The sequence below is a fragment of the Peromyscus maniculatus genome, chromosome 2 (assembly GCF_049852395.1).
Source record: "Peromyscus maniculatus bairdii isolate BWxNUB_F1_BW_parent chromosome 2, HU_Pman_BW_mat_3.1, whole genome shotgun sequence".
NCBI classification, from domain to species: domain Eukaryota; kingdom Metazoa; phylum Chordata; class Mammalia; order Rodentia; family Cricetidae; genus Peromyscus; species Peromyscus maniculatus.
In genome coordinates this window covers 55433173-55451158 of record NC_134853.1, presented here as the reverse complement: position 1 = coordinate 55451158, position 17986 = coordinate 55433173, and positions in this window count along the sequence as shown.

The following is a 17986-nucleotide window of genomic DNA, read 5'->3' as shown; positions in this document are numbered from 1 at the left end:
TGTTTAGTGTACAATGTTAGTATTTTGAAGAGAAAGGAGGAACAAGCTGTAAGCTTGTTTGCAGCCTCATCTTTCCAAGAGTCTATACTAGCATAAAAGACCTTTTGAAAACAAGGACAGTGAAGGAGAGACGGTTTTTGTTTTGTTGTGTAGCTTGGAATTGTACCTAGGGCTTTGTGCATGCTAGGAAGCATGCTAGTTCTGAGCTATAATGTTGGTCATGTTTTAAATAAAATATTTATTATAATATGGGGTCTCCAGGCTACTCTTGTGGTTACTCTGTAGTGTAAGCAGATCTTGAATTAGTAATCTTTCTGTCTTAACCTCCAAAATAGTTACCATCATACCCTGTACCACCAGACTCAGCTAGGCTTCATTTATATAGTGTTTTAGAATCCTTGTCACATTCCATAGCAGCAATGGTATCAGTTTCCTAACTAGAACATGATCATTCACTAACTATACTTGAAGTTATTAAGAAAAGATAAAGCTATGGAAAATTTAAGAGTGTCTTCAATATAAATGATTTAACCCTACTTCCTGGTAATTTAAGAAAATCCTTTGAACTTCAAAAATCCTATATGTAACAGAAGTCTAAAGACCCTGAGATGCATAAGCTGCACAGAAATAACTAAAATACATAGCTAGAGAGAATGGGTATATCAATACATATACATGTGTCACACAGGTGTGATCTAAGGTATTCCATTGATTGATGTTCATGAAAAATGGAAAACAACATTTTGCAAAGTAAATAATTCAAAATGCATTATTGCTCTTATTTTCAGGCAGAGTATTGCTACATAACTCTGGTTGGCCTAGAACTCATGGTCTGGCTCCAAAGCTGCATCAATCCTCTTACCTCTGCCTCCTGGATACAAAGATTACAAGGGTTTGCTACAATGCCTTCTTAAAAATAAATATTTAGATAATAAAAACCAAGTGAAGAAAAAAACACAATCTAATATTAGTACATGTATTTTCTAGAGATATTATGTCTATACTACTAAAACAAGAAAAGTGGCCCTTCTTGATAAATGGCTTGAAATATTATAAACTTAGTATTGATTAAGACATAAGAAAAACATAATCAGTATCTAAGACAGAGACCTAATAGAGAGTATATTTTTGGATAAAATTCAGTGAAACAAAATGAATAACAGAAATTAAAAAGTAATTGAGCAAAACATACCAAAGGAGATTTAAAATATGTTTATTCTGAAGTGAACATATAACCAAAACTTTGACATAATTAAGAAATTGTATTATTTAAATAAAAATGTTTTCAAGGCTCCTGTTTTATATTCTCAGTCTATAGGTGGCAACATTATTTTTAGAGATATTGGAACTTTAAGAGATGGAACTGAGTTGGAGAAAGTAGGCTGGTAAGGGTGTGCCTTTGAGGGCTTTGCTTTGTTAACACTCCCTTGCTCCCTTAATACCTACTGCTCACCATAAGTTGACCAGCTTCTTTCTTATTCACTCCCATTGCCAATCAACTATGACTAACCAGAGCCCCAAACAATGGACCCAAGAACTATGGATGAGAATCTTAGAAACTAGGAGCCACAATAAATCATTCCTCCCTTAGGTGACTTCTGTCATGTGTTTGTCACAGAAAGGAGAAAAATAGTTAACATTAGTACCTTAAAAAGGTTATATCACAGTTGCTATTTTTTTCAGTGTAAGGACCAAATTCCAAAAGCACATTGGCTGCAATGAATAAAAATTGTGTACACAGACTTCATTTGTCCCCATTGTCTTTCCACATTTCCAGACCTTGTTCTGTTCACATTGCTCCTGTACAAGCCTTGCCTAATGAAGTTCCCAGGATGTCACTCACCTGTGACATGTTTATACTCTCACAATGTCTGCAGCAGCCCACACTGAGGCAGGCCAAATTTTTACATACAACCACTGAAAGAACTCCACAAGCGCAGGTCACGTTCCAAAAAAAAAAGAAAGAAAAGAAATGGCTAAGGCGATCCATACAAATCCCATCACCACTGCTAGACTGCTAGTTCTAGAGAAATTTTTCTCTGATAAGAATTTCCTAAACAAACTCCAGGACACAGAATTTGAAAGATCATTTAAAAATATTCAATAATTCAAGGATTTTTTTAAAAGATCAAAATACCTCAAAGAAATTAAAGAGTATAAAAATAAATTCTTGAGTGAAGGCCATGAAAACACAAATACATTGCTTAACAAAATGATGAGCACAATCAAGTATTTGAAAATTAAATTCATTAAAGACAAAGAAATACTGAAAAAATTCAGTAGAACTAGAAATAAAGACAGGATTTAAAAACTTCAATAACCTAATTAGAAAATACAGGGGTAAGCCTTACCAATAAAATGGATATAGTAGAAGGTATAGTACAAGAACTTGAAGACAAAGTAGAAGGATTGAACCACTCTAACCAAGAAAACAAAGTAAATTTAAAGAAAATGCCTAAAAGTTATGTGTGGAAATTTGAAGACATCAAGAAAAAACTATGAATCTTAGGCAGAGAAGATAAATCCTATGTCAATGGCATAGACCAGATCTTCAGTAGGATCAATAGAAAAATAACTTGACAAAATTAAGGAATGATGTATCTATACAGATATCCAAGAAGCACATGGAACACCAAAGAGGCAGGACCAGAGGATGGGGGTGGATAAACAAACAAAAAACTCCCCACAAGCACATTATAGTTAAATCAGTAAATATACATAACAAATAGAGGGTATTGAAAGCTGAAAGTGAAAAAGCACAAGTCAGATATAAATTGTCATAGTTGAAGGAGAAAGTCAAGAATTTCTGTGATAAACAGGCTAAAATCATTCATGTCAACTAAATTACCCTCACAGAGATTACTGGAAGGAATAATTCAGACTGAGGAAAGAATAAGATAACCTTGATGATATAGAAAAACAAATGAAAATTACTGAAACAGAAAATAAGACTAAGAACACAAAAGCTAAAGAAAAACAGCAAAATGACAGTGTCTTAGGTACTGTTCTCTTGATGTGACATGACACCATGACCAAGCAACTCAAAGAAACCTTACAGTGGGGTTTGCTTACAGTTTCTAAGAGTTAGTCTATTGTCGTCATGGCAGGAAGCAGTCAGGTGTGGCTAGGGAGCAGTATCTGGCGGCTTAATTTCTGATTCACAGGTACAAGGTCACCTTAGCTAACTGCAGAGAATGATTCCGCAATCCCTTTGCTCCTGTATCCTTTGTGTCTCTAAATCGAGATCCACAAGGCTAACACTTCTATGTTCTTCTGACTGCTTAGGCTGAAACTTGCTCCTTGCCTTGGATTATGTTTGGTTTATCTAAGTTGGATTTGTTGTTCTTTAGGAACAGGTAATTTCTTAGGCCTTTCTTTTTACAAATTACAGAATTAATTGAGTGGAGTCTCAACTTGAGGACACCATTCACTCACTTTGTTCCATTTCTTTTTGTCTCTTTTAGCACGAACTCAGGCTCCAACATTAAATTTCCTGGTGTTCCTTTTCTCCTCAAGTGACATTTGGTATTTCTTTTTGCCTGCTTCCTCATTTTCATTTCAGACCTGTGCAAAAGTGATCACTAATAACCAGAGGACAAAGTCGATATTAGGTAGTCTTGAAATCTCTTCTGCCGAAGAGATCAGTCCAAAACTCTTGAATTTAGCCTCCATCATATTCTAAGGACAAGGAGGCACATTTCTTGCGAAATTATTACAAGAGTGATCTCTAGCCCAGTTGCTAACATTCTTCCTGTTTGAATCCTCTTGATCTCAGAATTATTACCTTCAAAGGTATTACTAGAATGTTACATTAATTTCTATTTACAGTGTTCAATTACTTTCCTAGGATAAAGTCTGAAAGCCTTTCAAATTCCTTCAAAACACAGCCTGGTCAGGCCTGCCATGTCAATATGCCACTCCACAGTGCCAATTTCTGTTTTAGTTGTTGTTAAGTTTCTTTGAAGATACATCATGTCAAAGGCAACTTACAAAAGAAAGAGTTTATTGGGACTCACAGTTTCAAAGGGTAAATCCATGACCATCATAGCAGGGACTATGGCATTTAGACATAGCACTGGATCAGTAGCTGAAAACTTACATCTGATCAACAAACTGCAGGAGAGAGAGAGAGAGAGAGAGAGAGAGAGAGAGAGAGAGAGAGAGAGAGAGAGAGAGACCCTCCCCCATTGATGACTAATTAGTCATCAATGGGGGAGGGTCCAGCCCATGGTCGCTGGTGCCATACCTGAACTGGTTGTCTTGGGTTCTATAAGAAAGTACACGGATCAAGTCAAAATAGATAGATAGATAGATAGATAGATAGATAGATAGATAGATAGATAGATAGATAGATAGTAAACTTAAAAGAAAAAGTCAAGCCAGGTCAGCAAGCAGCATCCTTCCATCACCTCTGCATCAGCTCCTGCCTCCAGGTTCCTGCCTTGTTTGAGTTCCTGTGATGAACAGCAAAGCTGAAGTGTAAGCCTAGTAAACCCTTTCCTCCTCAGCTTGCTGTTTGATCATGGTGTTTTGTTTCATCAATAGAAACTAAGACACTAGGTGATGTATATTTATGACCTATCAGTTCAACTCATTAAAATTTATTATAAAACATTTATAAGTAAATGTACATATTTGCTATGCTGGAGGAACTTAGAATAGGTTTTAGGGAAGGAATGGGAGAACCTGCTTTATTCTGTTTCTATATTACTTTTTCTCCCTATTTTATGATTTATAATAAGGATAAAGAAACAGTTAAATGAACAATTAAATACACAGTTTCCCTGTAAGAAAATGAATATTGAAATCTATTATTTGTTTTCCAGGACATAAAGGAAGGACAGTGGATATTAAAAAAAAAAAAAAGCAGGAACATCATGAACTCAGAGTGGCCCAGCACTAGGAGGTGCATAATGAATGGGGTGGGCTTGCATAGCTCTTTAAACAGAACGAAATTTGGAAGCCAAATCTCAAAACACCAATGGCACATCTACCCATAAATAAAGCTTTATGTACAGCAATACATGTAATCAAATCTAATAAATAAATGTCATTTTAAATTATAGTTTTTGAAAGAAGTTATTCAAACTGTCATTTAAATAATCTTCTCTTTCCTCTCCCAAAGACTCAAATACACAAGGGACAATAATAACTCAACTTCACTTATAGTGGCCATGGAGAGTTTCTTTTACTAAAAAGCTTTGAAAAATTCTGTGTCTTTTAAGGTAGATAAATGTAGACTTGATGTTACCAGACACTAAACACATTGTTATCATTGATGGTTTTTATATTCAGCAGGAAAATGTACCTTTTCAGTTGGGTGCATTTAAATTATGGACAAACAGCTGTGACATGACTTCTAGAAGAAAAGAGAAAAATAAAACAATCACTCTTCATTTCTCTATTTGACATATTTTTAATGTTATTCTAGAAACCTCAAACCTCGTATGTCATGTGATGTATATAGAACTAGTTCTTAGTAGTGAAAAGAAATAAAAGTAAAATCATGGAAAGATTATTTTTGAAAGAATTTTTTGGTCAAAGTAATTTTCTAACTAGTGTTGAAAGGTGTGTTTCCTTTCTCTTGGACATTCTAAGAATTGACTCTTTAGTGTGATAGAATGACTAGTAATGAGCTACACTCCTGGCCTTTTGTGTAATAATGGAAAACCACAGGAAGCTGTGTGTTACAGAAGACATTTTATACTCTAGATTCCTTAAATATAGACATTCTGAAATATTAAGGAGGCTTACAACTCACAGGATTGAAGTCTTGGTATATTATTTACTTGTTCATTTGTCTTATTTGCCTGGTCAATATCAACATATTAACTTCTATCCACATTTGGTAGTATAATAGCTTGTTATTATATAAGCAAATAAAATCCCTTTGATTAATAAACCCAGATTTATTGTGCCATTTGTATATTTAGGCAGGGAGTCCTGAAAGAATTTAAAACCAAGAAGATGGTGATGCATTTGGGAAAACAGGAAACAAAAGAAAAAGGGGGCATAGAATATGATCAGCTCACTAGAAAAGGCAAGGAGAAAATAGGGGATGATGGTGAAATAGTGATGTATTTATCACTTTGATTTTGAAATCACATCCTTTAACACTACTTTTCATTCTATTTAGACTCAGTTTTCTCACCTGTAAAATGAAGATAATAAAAAGAATTTGTTGTTATTGTTAAGAATTAAATTAAGTTTTTGTTAAAATGTTGCCATTTACAGTGTGAGCCCTTGGTAATAATAACATTAAATATCATAGTTGTCGTCATCATCATCATCATCATCATCATCATAATTATCATCATCATCGTTATTTCTAGACATCTCTGAATTTTTTCAGTCACTGAAAAGAAATTCTGACACATTGAAACACTTTCCTGTGTAGTGTATTTATCTCCATATTTCCTGGAGTAATCAATTTGAAACGAGCTTGTACTTTAAAGTAGATTAATTTTAAAGATTCAGAAGGAAAACAAAAATATTTTTATTTTTTTATCCCACTCTAAATCTATCTAAACTCAAATGAAGTCTACATTTTTGTTCTTCTCTGTTCATTATTCTTATCATTATTATTTTAGTAAAAATGAATACATTGCTTTGCTCTTTCTCTTAGAAGCTACTAAAACACCCAACTTATCATTAGACTGTGAAAAAAATTTAAGTGAAAAGGAAAAGTGTCTCCTGAATTTCTCATTAATTTTAAAATAAACAAACAGGGGAACAATGAGACAAACAAGAAGAGCTCTTTCCTGCGTGGTGCTTGATGCTCCTACTGATTTTGGAGGAAAAGTAGGAGCCCACAACTCCATGTATTCTTTCAACATTCCTAGGATATAAGCAATGGCTATGTAAATCATGTGCACTAAGCATTAAGCATTAAAAAAAAGAAAGCAAAATTATCTTGTTTTTTAAACATGTTCAGCCTCCTCTTCTATAACTTTAAAATAGAAATGTCATCCTTCTCCCAAGAAATTCTGCCTCCTTTGACATTAGAGCTGGCCGAGCTTGTGCAGCTCCTGGGACCTTTTTCTGGTAACCTCTGGTGACCTCTGCTTGAGGTCTTGGCTCTGAACTCCAGACAGAATTTTCCAGAGCAAAAATGAGGCCGCATAGCTCCTCTGCTCTGCACCTTCCCTGTCAGGGATAATTAGGCAAGGACTAAAAAGGATGAGCATGTGAAGTGCCTTTTGGACAGGGTGCCCCACCTGAGTGCCCTCAGACATGGTGATTCTCCCAGCAGAGTCCCGTTCCCCACACCCACAGGAACAGTTCTGTTGACAATTTTCCAGAGAAATATTCTGTCATTTTTCTCTGAGTCCTCCGTTCAAAAAACCACTTTCCAGGCTCAGAAAATCATAAGCAGGAAAATGCAATTTTGTATTGAGTTTTAGAACCTACAACCTGAATTTTATCAAGATCTGTTATGCAGGTTCAAGGACAAGTTTATCATTCATTCCACCGCCCAAAGCAATAGAACTCTGGTTTGGAAACAAAGCAATTAAGGCACCAAAACATCCACCACCACATTTTTTTTTTAAGTCTGCTGCATTGCCTGCGTCAAATTATCCCATTTCTGTTTCTCCTTTTGTGTTTCCTGGGGGCTGATCTTTAATCGGGCATTTGAAGTTGGGAGGTGATGAAGAGAGGCACTCTGGGCTTTTTGACCCCTCCCACCAAAAATGCCGGATGGGCTCCTTATGTTTCTTACTCTTGTGAACTAGGAAATTTTGATGTCTCAGGCATAGGGTGTGTGTGTGAGGGGGTCTCTTTCCCACATTTTTTATAAATGGTCTGAAACTACTTAAGATTTTTTTGCATACACAAAAGCATGAAACAATATGCTGTTTGGGAAGTTGATTTACTGGGTAACTGTAGCCACATTAGTTTGTCAGTTAGCAAAAAGGAAAGCCTCCAAATATCTTAAGGTACAATGAGTGATTACTGGAGCTGAACCCGAGTGAGTTACATTGTAGTTAGAAGATGCAGAATTTATCCAAACTATAGAGAAAGCAAACAGTAACAAACCTGAAGAACACACAGCTGGATGCTCTCCCTGGTCTCTTCCATGTCTGTGAATGAAAATAGGATCTGTGCTTGCAGGCATTCCTCCATCTTGCATGACTTTAACCCAGAGTGGTTCACTCTCACCGCCTTGAACTGTTGACTGGTTAAGTTACCATGAGAAAAGAATTTACCAAAACCAGGCTTAGTACGCAGTGCTGACATCAACAGAGCCGTGGTGCTCCTTTGCTGCGTTCTAGTGCTAGGGCTCGGACCGGGAACACGCTCAATGGAATTTTTACTTTGGGGGGAAGGACAAGACTTGTTACAATGATGGGGAGTAAAAGTGAGAAAGAGGGCCGGACGGTGGTGGTGCATGCCGTTAATCCCAGCACTCGGGAGGCTGAGCCAGGCAGATCTCTGTGACTTCAAGACCAGTCTGGTCTACAGAGTGAGATCCAGGACAGGCACCAAAACTACACAGAGAGACCCTGTCTCGAAAAAACAAAAACAAAAAACAGGAGAGGGGGGGGGGATAAATTACAGACAGACAGATGTGAGGTAATGAGAGAAGATAGATACAAAAAAGCCTAGAACAGGATAAAGACAGAGACAAAAAAAAAAAAAAGGCACTCTGGGTCTTTTACCACTTAGAAGTGTGACACATGTCAAAATGACATTGTTTGCTTTCTTATAAGTGGAGATCAACATGCCTAATGTGCTAGTGATTCAGAATCCATAAATAGTGCACAAGTAAGTAATGTGGACATTGAAACTTGATAAGCATCATGAGACATAATGTCAATTATATTCTGTAGTGAAATAATCTAACTACACATTGCTGTATTATACAGTATTTTATTTATTCTTCTATGTTTAAAAATGTGACAAAATTTTCCAACATTATCTCGTCTTCTAAAATATTTAATGTAGAGTCTGCTTAGCAAAAGTAACTTGCTGTCACTTTTTATTTTATTAATTATTATTATTATTATTATTATTATTATTTATGTCTTTTAAAGATTGGATGGGTTTAAATATGAATGCCCCCCATAGGCTCATATATTTGAATGTTTGGTCAACATTTGGTGGAACTCTGTGGGAAGGATTAGGAGGTGTGGCCTTGTTGGAAGACAAGTGTGTCACTGGGGGTGGGCTCTGAAGTCTCAAAACCTCACAAGTTTCCTGCACAGTGTTCTCTCTCTTCCTCAAACTTGTGGATCAGATGTGAGCTCTCAGCTACTGGTCCAGCTCAGTGCCTTCCTGTCACAGTGTTCCCTGCCAGATGAAATTGTGAAGAAGCCCCCAGTTAAATGCTTTATTTTATAAGTTACTTTGGTCATGGTGTCTCCTCAAAGAAATAGAGAGTAAATAAAAGAAATATTTATAATTTTATTTTGGGTATGAGTGTTTTGCCTGAATATAAGTATGTATCACATGTTCTTGCCTGATGCATTAAGGTTAGAAGAGGGCATTAGATTCCTTGAAACTGGAGTTGCAGATGGTTGTGAACCAGGATGTGTGTAATGGGACCAAACCAGGATCCTTCACAAATGAAATAAGTGCTCTTAGCCACTGGCCATCTTTATAGCTCCACTAAGACTATTTTTTTGTGAAGCAGTTGTATGTGATAGGAGAAGTTCAAGATCCCAGTGGACATGAGTACATTCATGTGGGATTCTGTTTATTATTAAAGTAAAACATTAAAAATTGATTTTATTGAGCTCTTTGTTAGGTAGTCTTTTGTGTTCATTCACTATTGCTCAGGCTTTCAGTAGTCAAATCACACAAAAGAATATAGATTCCAAGGTGCAGCCTAAGCAGTCCTAGGTGCTGTTTTCTATTTTACCATAAGAACTATAGCAGTCGCCATCATCATCATGCAAAACACATGTACAATAAAACAATTGTTTTGTAAATAGGGATTTCCAAATGAAAGGACAGTAGGTAAAAATGTCAGTTAAGTGTTGAATGATATTTTAAGAAGAAAAAGAAAGAGAATCTCCAGGCAAGCTTTATATGTCAGAATACAAATAAAGTATCATACAATAGCTAAATCTTTTAAGAAATACCCTGTCCAGGGAGCACCTTTCAAACAAACTCTTCAGGAAGCCAGGGCCAAGTCCTGCATCTCCAAGGTAGCATCCTCCCTTGTTTGTATTCACTGAGAGCTATAAAGACACCATGAGTTGTGCTATTTTGACGGAAGTCGTATTTAATTCAACTATAGATGTTATGTAATTCTCTAGATCACAGCTTTATTCTGAAGACTATAACTCTACTTTTATTCGACTAGGACTTTTCAGAGTGACATCCCAGACCAAGCATTCATTTAACAAGCAGGTTAATAATTCAGCCATTTAGGTCCTACCCAGATTATCAGGAGGGTACCTGGCAGTCTGCATTTTTAACAATCCCCAGACCAAGTGTTAGGTTTACTTAAATGTTTTTAATTATTGGCTCGTGGCTCTATCCTGATTAGTCAATCAGTAAACCTAAGTCTATAACTCTTATGCACACCAGTTTAACATTTTTTTTCCAGAGGCTCTGGCTCCTAGCACACCACAATTAACAGTTTGTTTTTATGCTTACAGGACAAAATTCCTTTGAAGCTATTTTAATATTCTTTCCCATGAGTCTCTCTAAGAGTAATGACCAACATATGATTATTTTATACAGTCATCAAATTTCAAACCTGTATCATTTCCACATTTTTCACAAATGTGTACATATACAAGGAAAAATCAATAGATTCACATTTTTTTTAATAAAATTTCTCAAGTAGCTTCCTCATGTTTAACAGTTTTAGCTTTAATCTCTAGATTTCTGCTGAGGTGTATATTCAGGTATTTTGTGCTGTTTTTTGTAAATGTCATAAGCCAAACCATTTTGAGTCTGTCATGTGTTATAAACATTATAAGCAGCCAAAATTTGTGGAAGACTACAACAAAATGGTAAAATTATATTAATTGGCTGTATGTCCTGTTTCTTTTATAAAATATAGAAATAAAAATAAATTCTCTAACATGTAAGTTTGTAAGACCTTGTGGGTCCACCCTATGTAAAGAATAGAGCTTGCAGATAATCATCCAAGCAAGTTGTTGCTGGCTTCAGTAATTACATGTGATAAACTATTGTTAAAATATCTAAACATGATTTTAAATGTGCTAAAAATAGTAAGATAGACCCTTTAATGCTAAATTAAGCTTCCTACACACATTGTAAGAAATAACCTAAGACTATATGGCTCTAATTCTATCACATGGCCATGCTGTAGTGACCAAAGCAGTAAATTATCCTTGCTGCCTGTGATCAGGTATACTCTGCTGCAGTCTGTACACTAATCCTGTCTTGTTCTTCATCAACCTCAGCAAGGCTTCCTGATTTATTATTCTACACATTTCCAGGGTCAGGAAGCTCTGGTGGCCTAGATGTCATACAAAGAGTTTATTTCTGCTTGGGATCCTGGTTAAAATGCTCTTCTATTCAAAGATTGACATGGTTTCCGGTACTCTCTGCTACCCTGTGATGCATTTAGGATTATATCAAGGCTAATATTCCTATGGCAAAGCCATGATACACAGAACATACATAGTAGAAATCAAGTTACAGCCTGCACTCTATGTGATTACTTATGTTTAAATTCTGGCAGATGTTTAATAGGCTCAATAAACGATAACTCAAATATTCTATATTATATTTAAAACAGTTCTGAGGAACTCAGTAAAATGTCAATTTCCCCCTGATTTGTTTCCCTATTGCGTGTTGTTTTCTATGAAATCATTAATTTTCTTGCTTCACCATGTTGTCCTCATCAGTCCACATTTATGTGCCTTAATTCTCTCAGATGCAGTTCTGGATGGGTTGAAACTCACTCTGAATTGCCCAAAGGCATCAGGAGACCCAAATCCTGACAGGAAGCCAGAAAGATGGACCAGCCATCCATTTGTTAATGTGTCACACTCGAATTACACATGGCTGGCTGCAAAATTAAATTGCTCTTTCAGGATATCAACAGAGACATAGATACAGCATTATGGCTTCATGTTCCCATTGTTTTCAGATCACAAAATGCTTTACTTGTATACCATTGCTAAATTGTGTTCACTGAAAGTGCAGATTGAAAAGGGTATTGATTGCAGCTTTTCGAAGCCTGAAGTGGTTCTGTGATTTCAGAATCAAACAGTTAGAAGGAAAAAGTGTGTGTTTCTAGCCTTGGCACCTGGAAAGTCCTGGAACCCTGCAAGGACAAGGGCTGATAATGAGATGATGTTATGAAACTTCCTGGTAGAGATGGTTGCAGCTGTGCCCATTTTCCTCTTCCTGAAGGGCTGTATCAGGCTTAATAATTCTCCTATAAAAATACTCATGTCCTCCATCTATGTTTGCATCTACAGCAGAGCAGCTGCTCTCCACACAGTTTTTGAATGAGTAGAAAGCAGTGGTCCAACACGTCATTGATAACAGATAAACACCAACAGATTCCATGATTCAAAGTCTCTATAGTTTGACTTGAATAAAATCCCTCAAAATATGTACTTCGAATCCTAAACTGCAATGTGATGTTACTCAATCTTAAGAATATTGAGATACAAGTAGGGTATAGGGATTAAGACCTCCAAGTGAGGTCTGCTGTCTGCTAAGATCTCAGGCAGATATGGATAAAAAGAGAGAAAGTATTCACTAGCTAGCAGGATCATCCCCAGCAGACATCCAATCCTCTGGCACCTTGATGTCAGGTTTCTCAGCCTTCAGTTCATGATAAATGTATGTGGTTTAAGCCATGTTGCCAACTGCAATTTTATAGAGCAGCTCAAACAAGGATAATACAGGTAAAGGAAACACAGATGAAGTTGCTTTAAAAAAAAAAAAAAAACTAAGGTATTTAAGTTACTTTGGGAGGATGTCACAAACAGATATTTTCATACTATGGAAATAAATGCATACTACCCACATGAGATCACCTAAAGATTATTTATTCAAAGTTTCCTAGAGCAAGAGAATCAGTCCTCATAACTTACATTCATTAGAGACTGCTGTAGATATCGCTCTATATGCTGTGGATGTTTTGCTCTGATTGATTAATAAATATAGTACTGATTGGCCAGTAGCCAGGTATGAAGTATAGGTAGGACAAAGAGAGAGGAAAATACTGGCAATAGGAAGGCTGAGTCAGGAGTCGCCAGCCAGACACAGAAGAAACAAGATGTAAAGATACCGGTAAGCCATGAGCCATGTGACACTTATAGATTAATAGAAATGGGTTAATTTAAGATATAAGAACTAGATAACAAGAAGCCTGCCATGGCCATTAAGTTCACGAGTAATGTAAGTCTCTGTGTGTTTACTTGGGTCTGAGCAGCTGCAGGAACTTGGTGTATACAGGAAAACTATTAGTTACAAGGGATTCTAATGCTGATAGAGATTTTTGTAGGAACTGACAGTCAGCTCTGTCCTGCCAGCTGGCTCCCAAATAACCACGCAGAGACTTAATATTAGTTATAAATGCTAGACTGATAACTTAGGCTTGTTACTAACTAGCTTTTGCATCTTAAATTAACTAACATTTTATCTATGTTCTACCGCATACCTCTGTACCTTCTCTAAGTATGGTATGTTCATCTCCTGGTTCATCTGCATTTCACTTGTGACTCTTGTGACTCTGCCCTTCTTCCCAGCATCTTCCTAGTCTGCTTCTCCTACCCAATTTCTTTTCATCCAACTATAGGCCAGTCAGCTCTTCATTAACAATTAGCAACACATTTTTACAATGAACAAAAAGATTATTCCACAGCACTCTAAGCCATGTAGAAGATTGAAAATGTTTTGTGGGAAAAGGAATAGAGGAGATATCAGAATATGTTCAAGAGTAATGAAATGGAAGCTAGTTGAAGTTTGAATACTTGGCTAAGAGAGAAGGTTTGAATTTTCTCTAATTAGTCCTGTATATGAAATGGTGCCACATATTTTCACTATATATAGAGGGATATAAATATCTCTAGAAATAAGTGAGATAAATCTGTACACATATGCTTTAGTGAGTACAGAACTAATATGATATTTGGCTGCAGAGCACATCATGAAGGCAGGTCTCCCAGGAAGAACGGTAGAAGAGTTCACAAAGAGTAATGAGTATAAAGTAGCATGACTCGGGAAGCTTTCACAGAACACACAGATGTAACATAACCAGTCAAAGTGACCTGGTCAGTGAAAGCAGACATGGAAGCAGGTTATGTGGTCTGAACAATGTGGACAGAAGCATACAGTGGGAAATGAGATTCATGTTTTCCAGCGAGTTCTTTTAAGGTAGAATGATAGCACAAACAACAAAGAGAATGAAAATGGAGAAATAGCATACAGACTATGGATGTTATGAAGTTTATCAAATAAGGGAATGAAGTTGGCTTAGGACAATATTATATTTTACTTGGGTTGCTGGTTTTTAAAAATGGCATCAGGAAGAAACACCATTAGGCCAATGAGTATTTGTTCAGTGTATTTAAAGTTGGAAAACAAGAGAAGGATATAGTTGAAACACCTCTCAGCAAAATGATATTTTATGCCAAAAATGCACTCCTTCCAAGGGAAAGATCATTAGAGAGAAAGTCAAGAATGTCATGTAATAAGCTATGACTGCACACAAAGAGAAGAGAAATAGGAATTGGTACAAATTCCTAAAATCAGAACAAGGTATCCATATATCTCCATGCCACAGAATCTTGGGAAAGTCTATAAAGATGGTGAGAGGAAGAACTTGTTATTGGCTGTTACATAACCAAGACACAGCTCTACGAAAGGCGCTGAACAATTGTCCTGATGAAATGTTTAGAATGTTCTTACGTTAGCTGAAAAACTAAAGGACTCTATTTTATACCCTGAATGAAGTTTATCCTTATATGAAAAGTATGAGCTTTTGCTTATAGGAAAATCAAATACAAATAAAATGAGGTCTGGCTGTGAATATAAAATCCAAGATGATAAATTATTTATACATAATTAAAATGAACAAATCAAGTGAGAAGTGATCGTTCACACATACCTAGTAAATAAATAGCAGGTTATGTGGGAACACAGGAAAATATATTATAAAAACAAATGCTATTCAAACCAGTAGCAATTGACTTAAGTCCTTTGTAAATATTTAATTACTGATGTCAGAGAAATTTCACATAAATTTTATCAAAACAGAGTAGGGTATAATTATGAAATGTATAAAATGCAGAGTAATTATATATTTGAAAGAAATGGTAGCATATATTTTCTAAAGATTGTTTCACACACCATTTGTTTGTTTGTCTGTCTTGAGGAAGGGTCTCCTGAACCCCAGGCTGGCCTTATACCCATTATTAAGCCGAGAATGACCTTGATTTCTTGATCTTCCTGACATTACTTCCTAACTGCTGGGATTATAGACATAGCTCCCCATACCAGCTCAAATACATTTTGTAAAATAATATAAATTTACATTGAATCTCTGGCAATTATCTTGTTAAATCCATGTGATTTGTTTACCTCTTTCACTAAAAGTCTTCAAAAAGACTTTAAAAGAAGTGTTCTTTACAATGGACAGCATGTCTCTCTTAGAGTCTTCATTAACTTCAGTGAGAAGTCTGTAGATTTCACTTATTACACCAAAAGCATAATTGGAGCATCAGAAAATGCATCACAAGAGCAAATTATTCCTCTCATGGGAAGGAAAGTTAGTGGCCCAAAGTATAGGAAATGTCATTAGAAAACCTGTTAATATGTATTATAACTAAAAAAAACATGAATAAACATCAAGAAAGAAAAGAATGAAGTCAGTTTCTAACAAACCGACTTTTGGAATAACATTTTTAGGATTAAATTATGTTTAATTGTTATTAGCAATCTTCATGCAAACTAAAAAATTAAGGGACACTTAAGTATAAAATCTCAGAGTATTCAAATAATGCCTATTTACTTTATGAAATTGTTATAATCTATCTATACATTTTAAGATGAAAATATACTAATTTTAATAAAGAAGACCAGCTAAAGAAAACCATGTAGAAAATAATACTATGCCAATAAATTATTATGAAACCTATGTATAGGGAATAGAAAAAAGTCTCACATAGACAGGTCTCAAACTTTACATGGTAGCTCACTTACTATTATTTGGGGACAGGAAAAGAAAGAGGTAGGAAGTGATATTCTCATTTTAAATTATTGTATTTTTCTGTCCTATTACCATGATAAAACACTATGACCAAAACAACTCTTAGAAAGTAACGTCTAATAGGAGGCTTGCTTACAGGTTCAGAAGATTAATCTGGGGAGATAGAGACAGAGATAGAGAGACATGGCCATGGATGGGCTTTGCATTTTCTTAAATTAATTTATTTTTATTTTATGTGTATTAATGTTTTGCAATGGGTGTCAGGTCCCGTGGAACTAGAATTACAGATGGTTATGAGCTGGCCTGTGGGTGCTGGGAATTGAAACCAGGTCCTCTGGAAAAGCAGTCAGTGTTTTTTTTTTTTTTTTTTTTTTTTTTTTTTTTTTTTTTTTCTCTCGAGACAGGGTTTCTCTGTGTAGCTTTGCGCCTTTCCTGGAGCTCACTTGGTAGCCTAGGCTGGCCTCGAACTCACAGAGATCTGCCTGGCTCTGCCTCCTGAGTGCTGGGATTAAAGGCGTGCACCACCAACGTCCGGTGCAGTCAGTGTTCTTAACCACTGAGTTATCTCTCCAGCCCCAAATTGTGGTGGTTATTTATTTATTTGTTTATTATTTATTTATTTATTCATTCATTCATTCATTCATTTTTACATGATGGGCTTTGAAGTTGCAAACGCAGCAAACTTTCTTCAACAATGCCACATCTACTAATCTTTTCCAGAAAGTTACAGTAACTGGGGACCAAGCATCCAAACATATGAGCCTTTGAGGGCCATTAATATTCAAACAACCACACTATGTCTACAGATCTCCAAGAAGATAACACCAATATCCCTTGCTAAACTCTGTGTCATTTTTCTCTAGGCATGCTCAGTAAATTCCAATTTTGTGTATGTACTATATTTTCATTATTTATTTATCAGTTGTTGAGTTTCCAGGAGTAGTATTGCTTTGTATTCCTATTTTTGGCTCTCAGGTTTAGTCTTAAGTATTTTATTCATTGGATCATTTTTGGTTATTATGAATGGGATTATATCTCTGATTTCTCATTCAGCATATTTATCTTTAAAAGGCTATTGATTTTGTGCATTAATTTTATATTCTGTAACTTCAATGAAAATGTTTATCAGCTTTAAGAGTTTTTTGATGAAGCATGTAGGGTCTTATGTATAGAATCATATCATCCTCAATAAAGGTAATTAGATTTTTTCCTTTACCATTTATTTTCTTACCATTTGTCTTTTTGTTTTATTGTTCTAGATGGGATTTCAGGTACTGTATGGAATAAAAGTTCAAAGACTTCTCTTGTGAAGCTGGCTTAGCAGTAACAAATATTTTCCACCTATTGGTTATTGTTTGTCCTTCATTAACAGATTTGATAAATATAATACTCTAGGTTGACAATTATTGCCTCTCAGAACTTGAAATCCATCCTTGCAAGACCTCCTGGCTGTTAAATTTCCTACTAAAATATCCACTGTTATTCTGATGGGCTTGCTTTTCATTAGATCTTCAAGAATTTTGTACAATGTATTTTGATCATTTTAAACTCTTCTCTCCCAATTCCTCTCAAACCCAACCTGCTTCTCTATCTGCCCAACTTTGTATCCTATTTTGGATTTTAACCCATAAATTCAAATTTATGTTTTCTATATAGTCTGGAATTTATGGCCTTCCACTCTACTGTGGTCAAGTTACTCTTAAAGAGAAGAAATCCTGATTTTCCTAGTATCATACCAATAGCTCCTCTACAAAGCATGGAACTTCATTCCCACCTCTCCTCTATATCCTGGAATTTGGTGTGGTTTATTTTTCATATGTCTTTATATGTTTC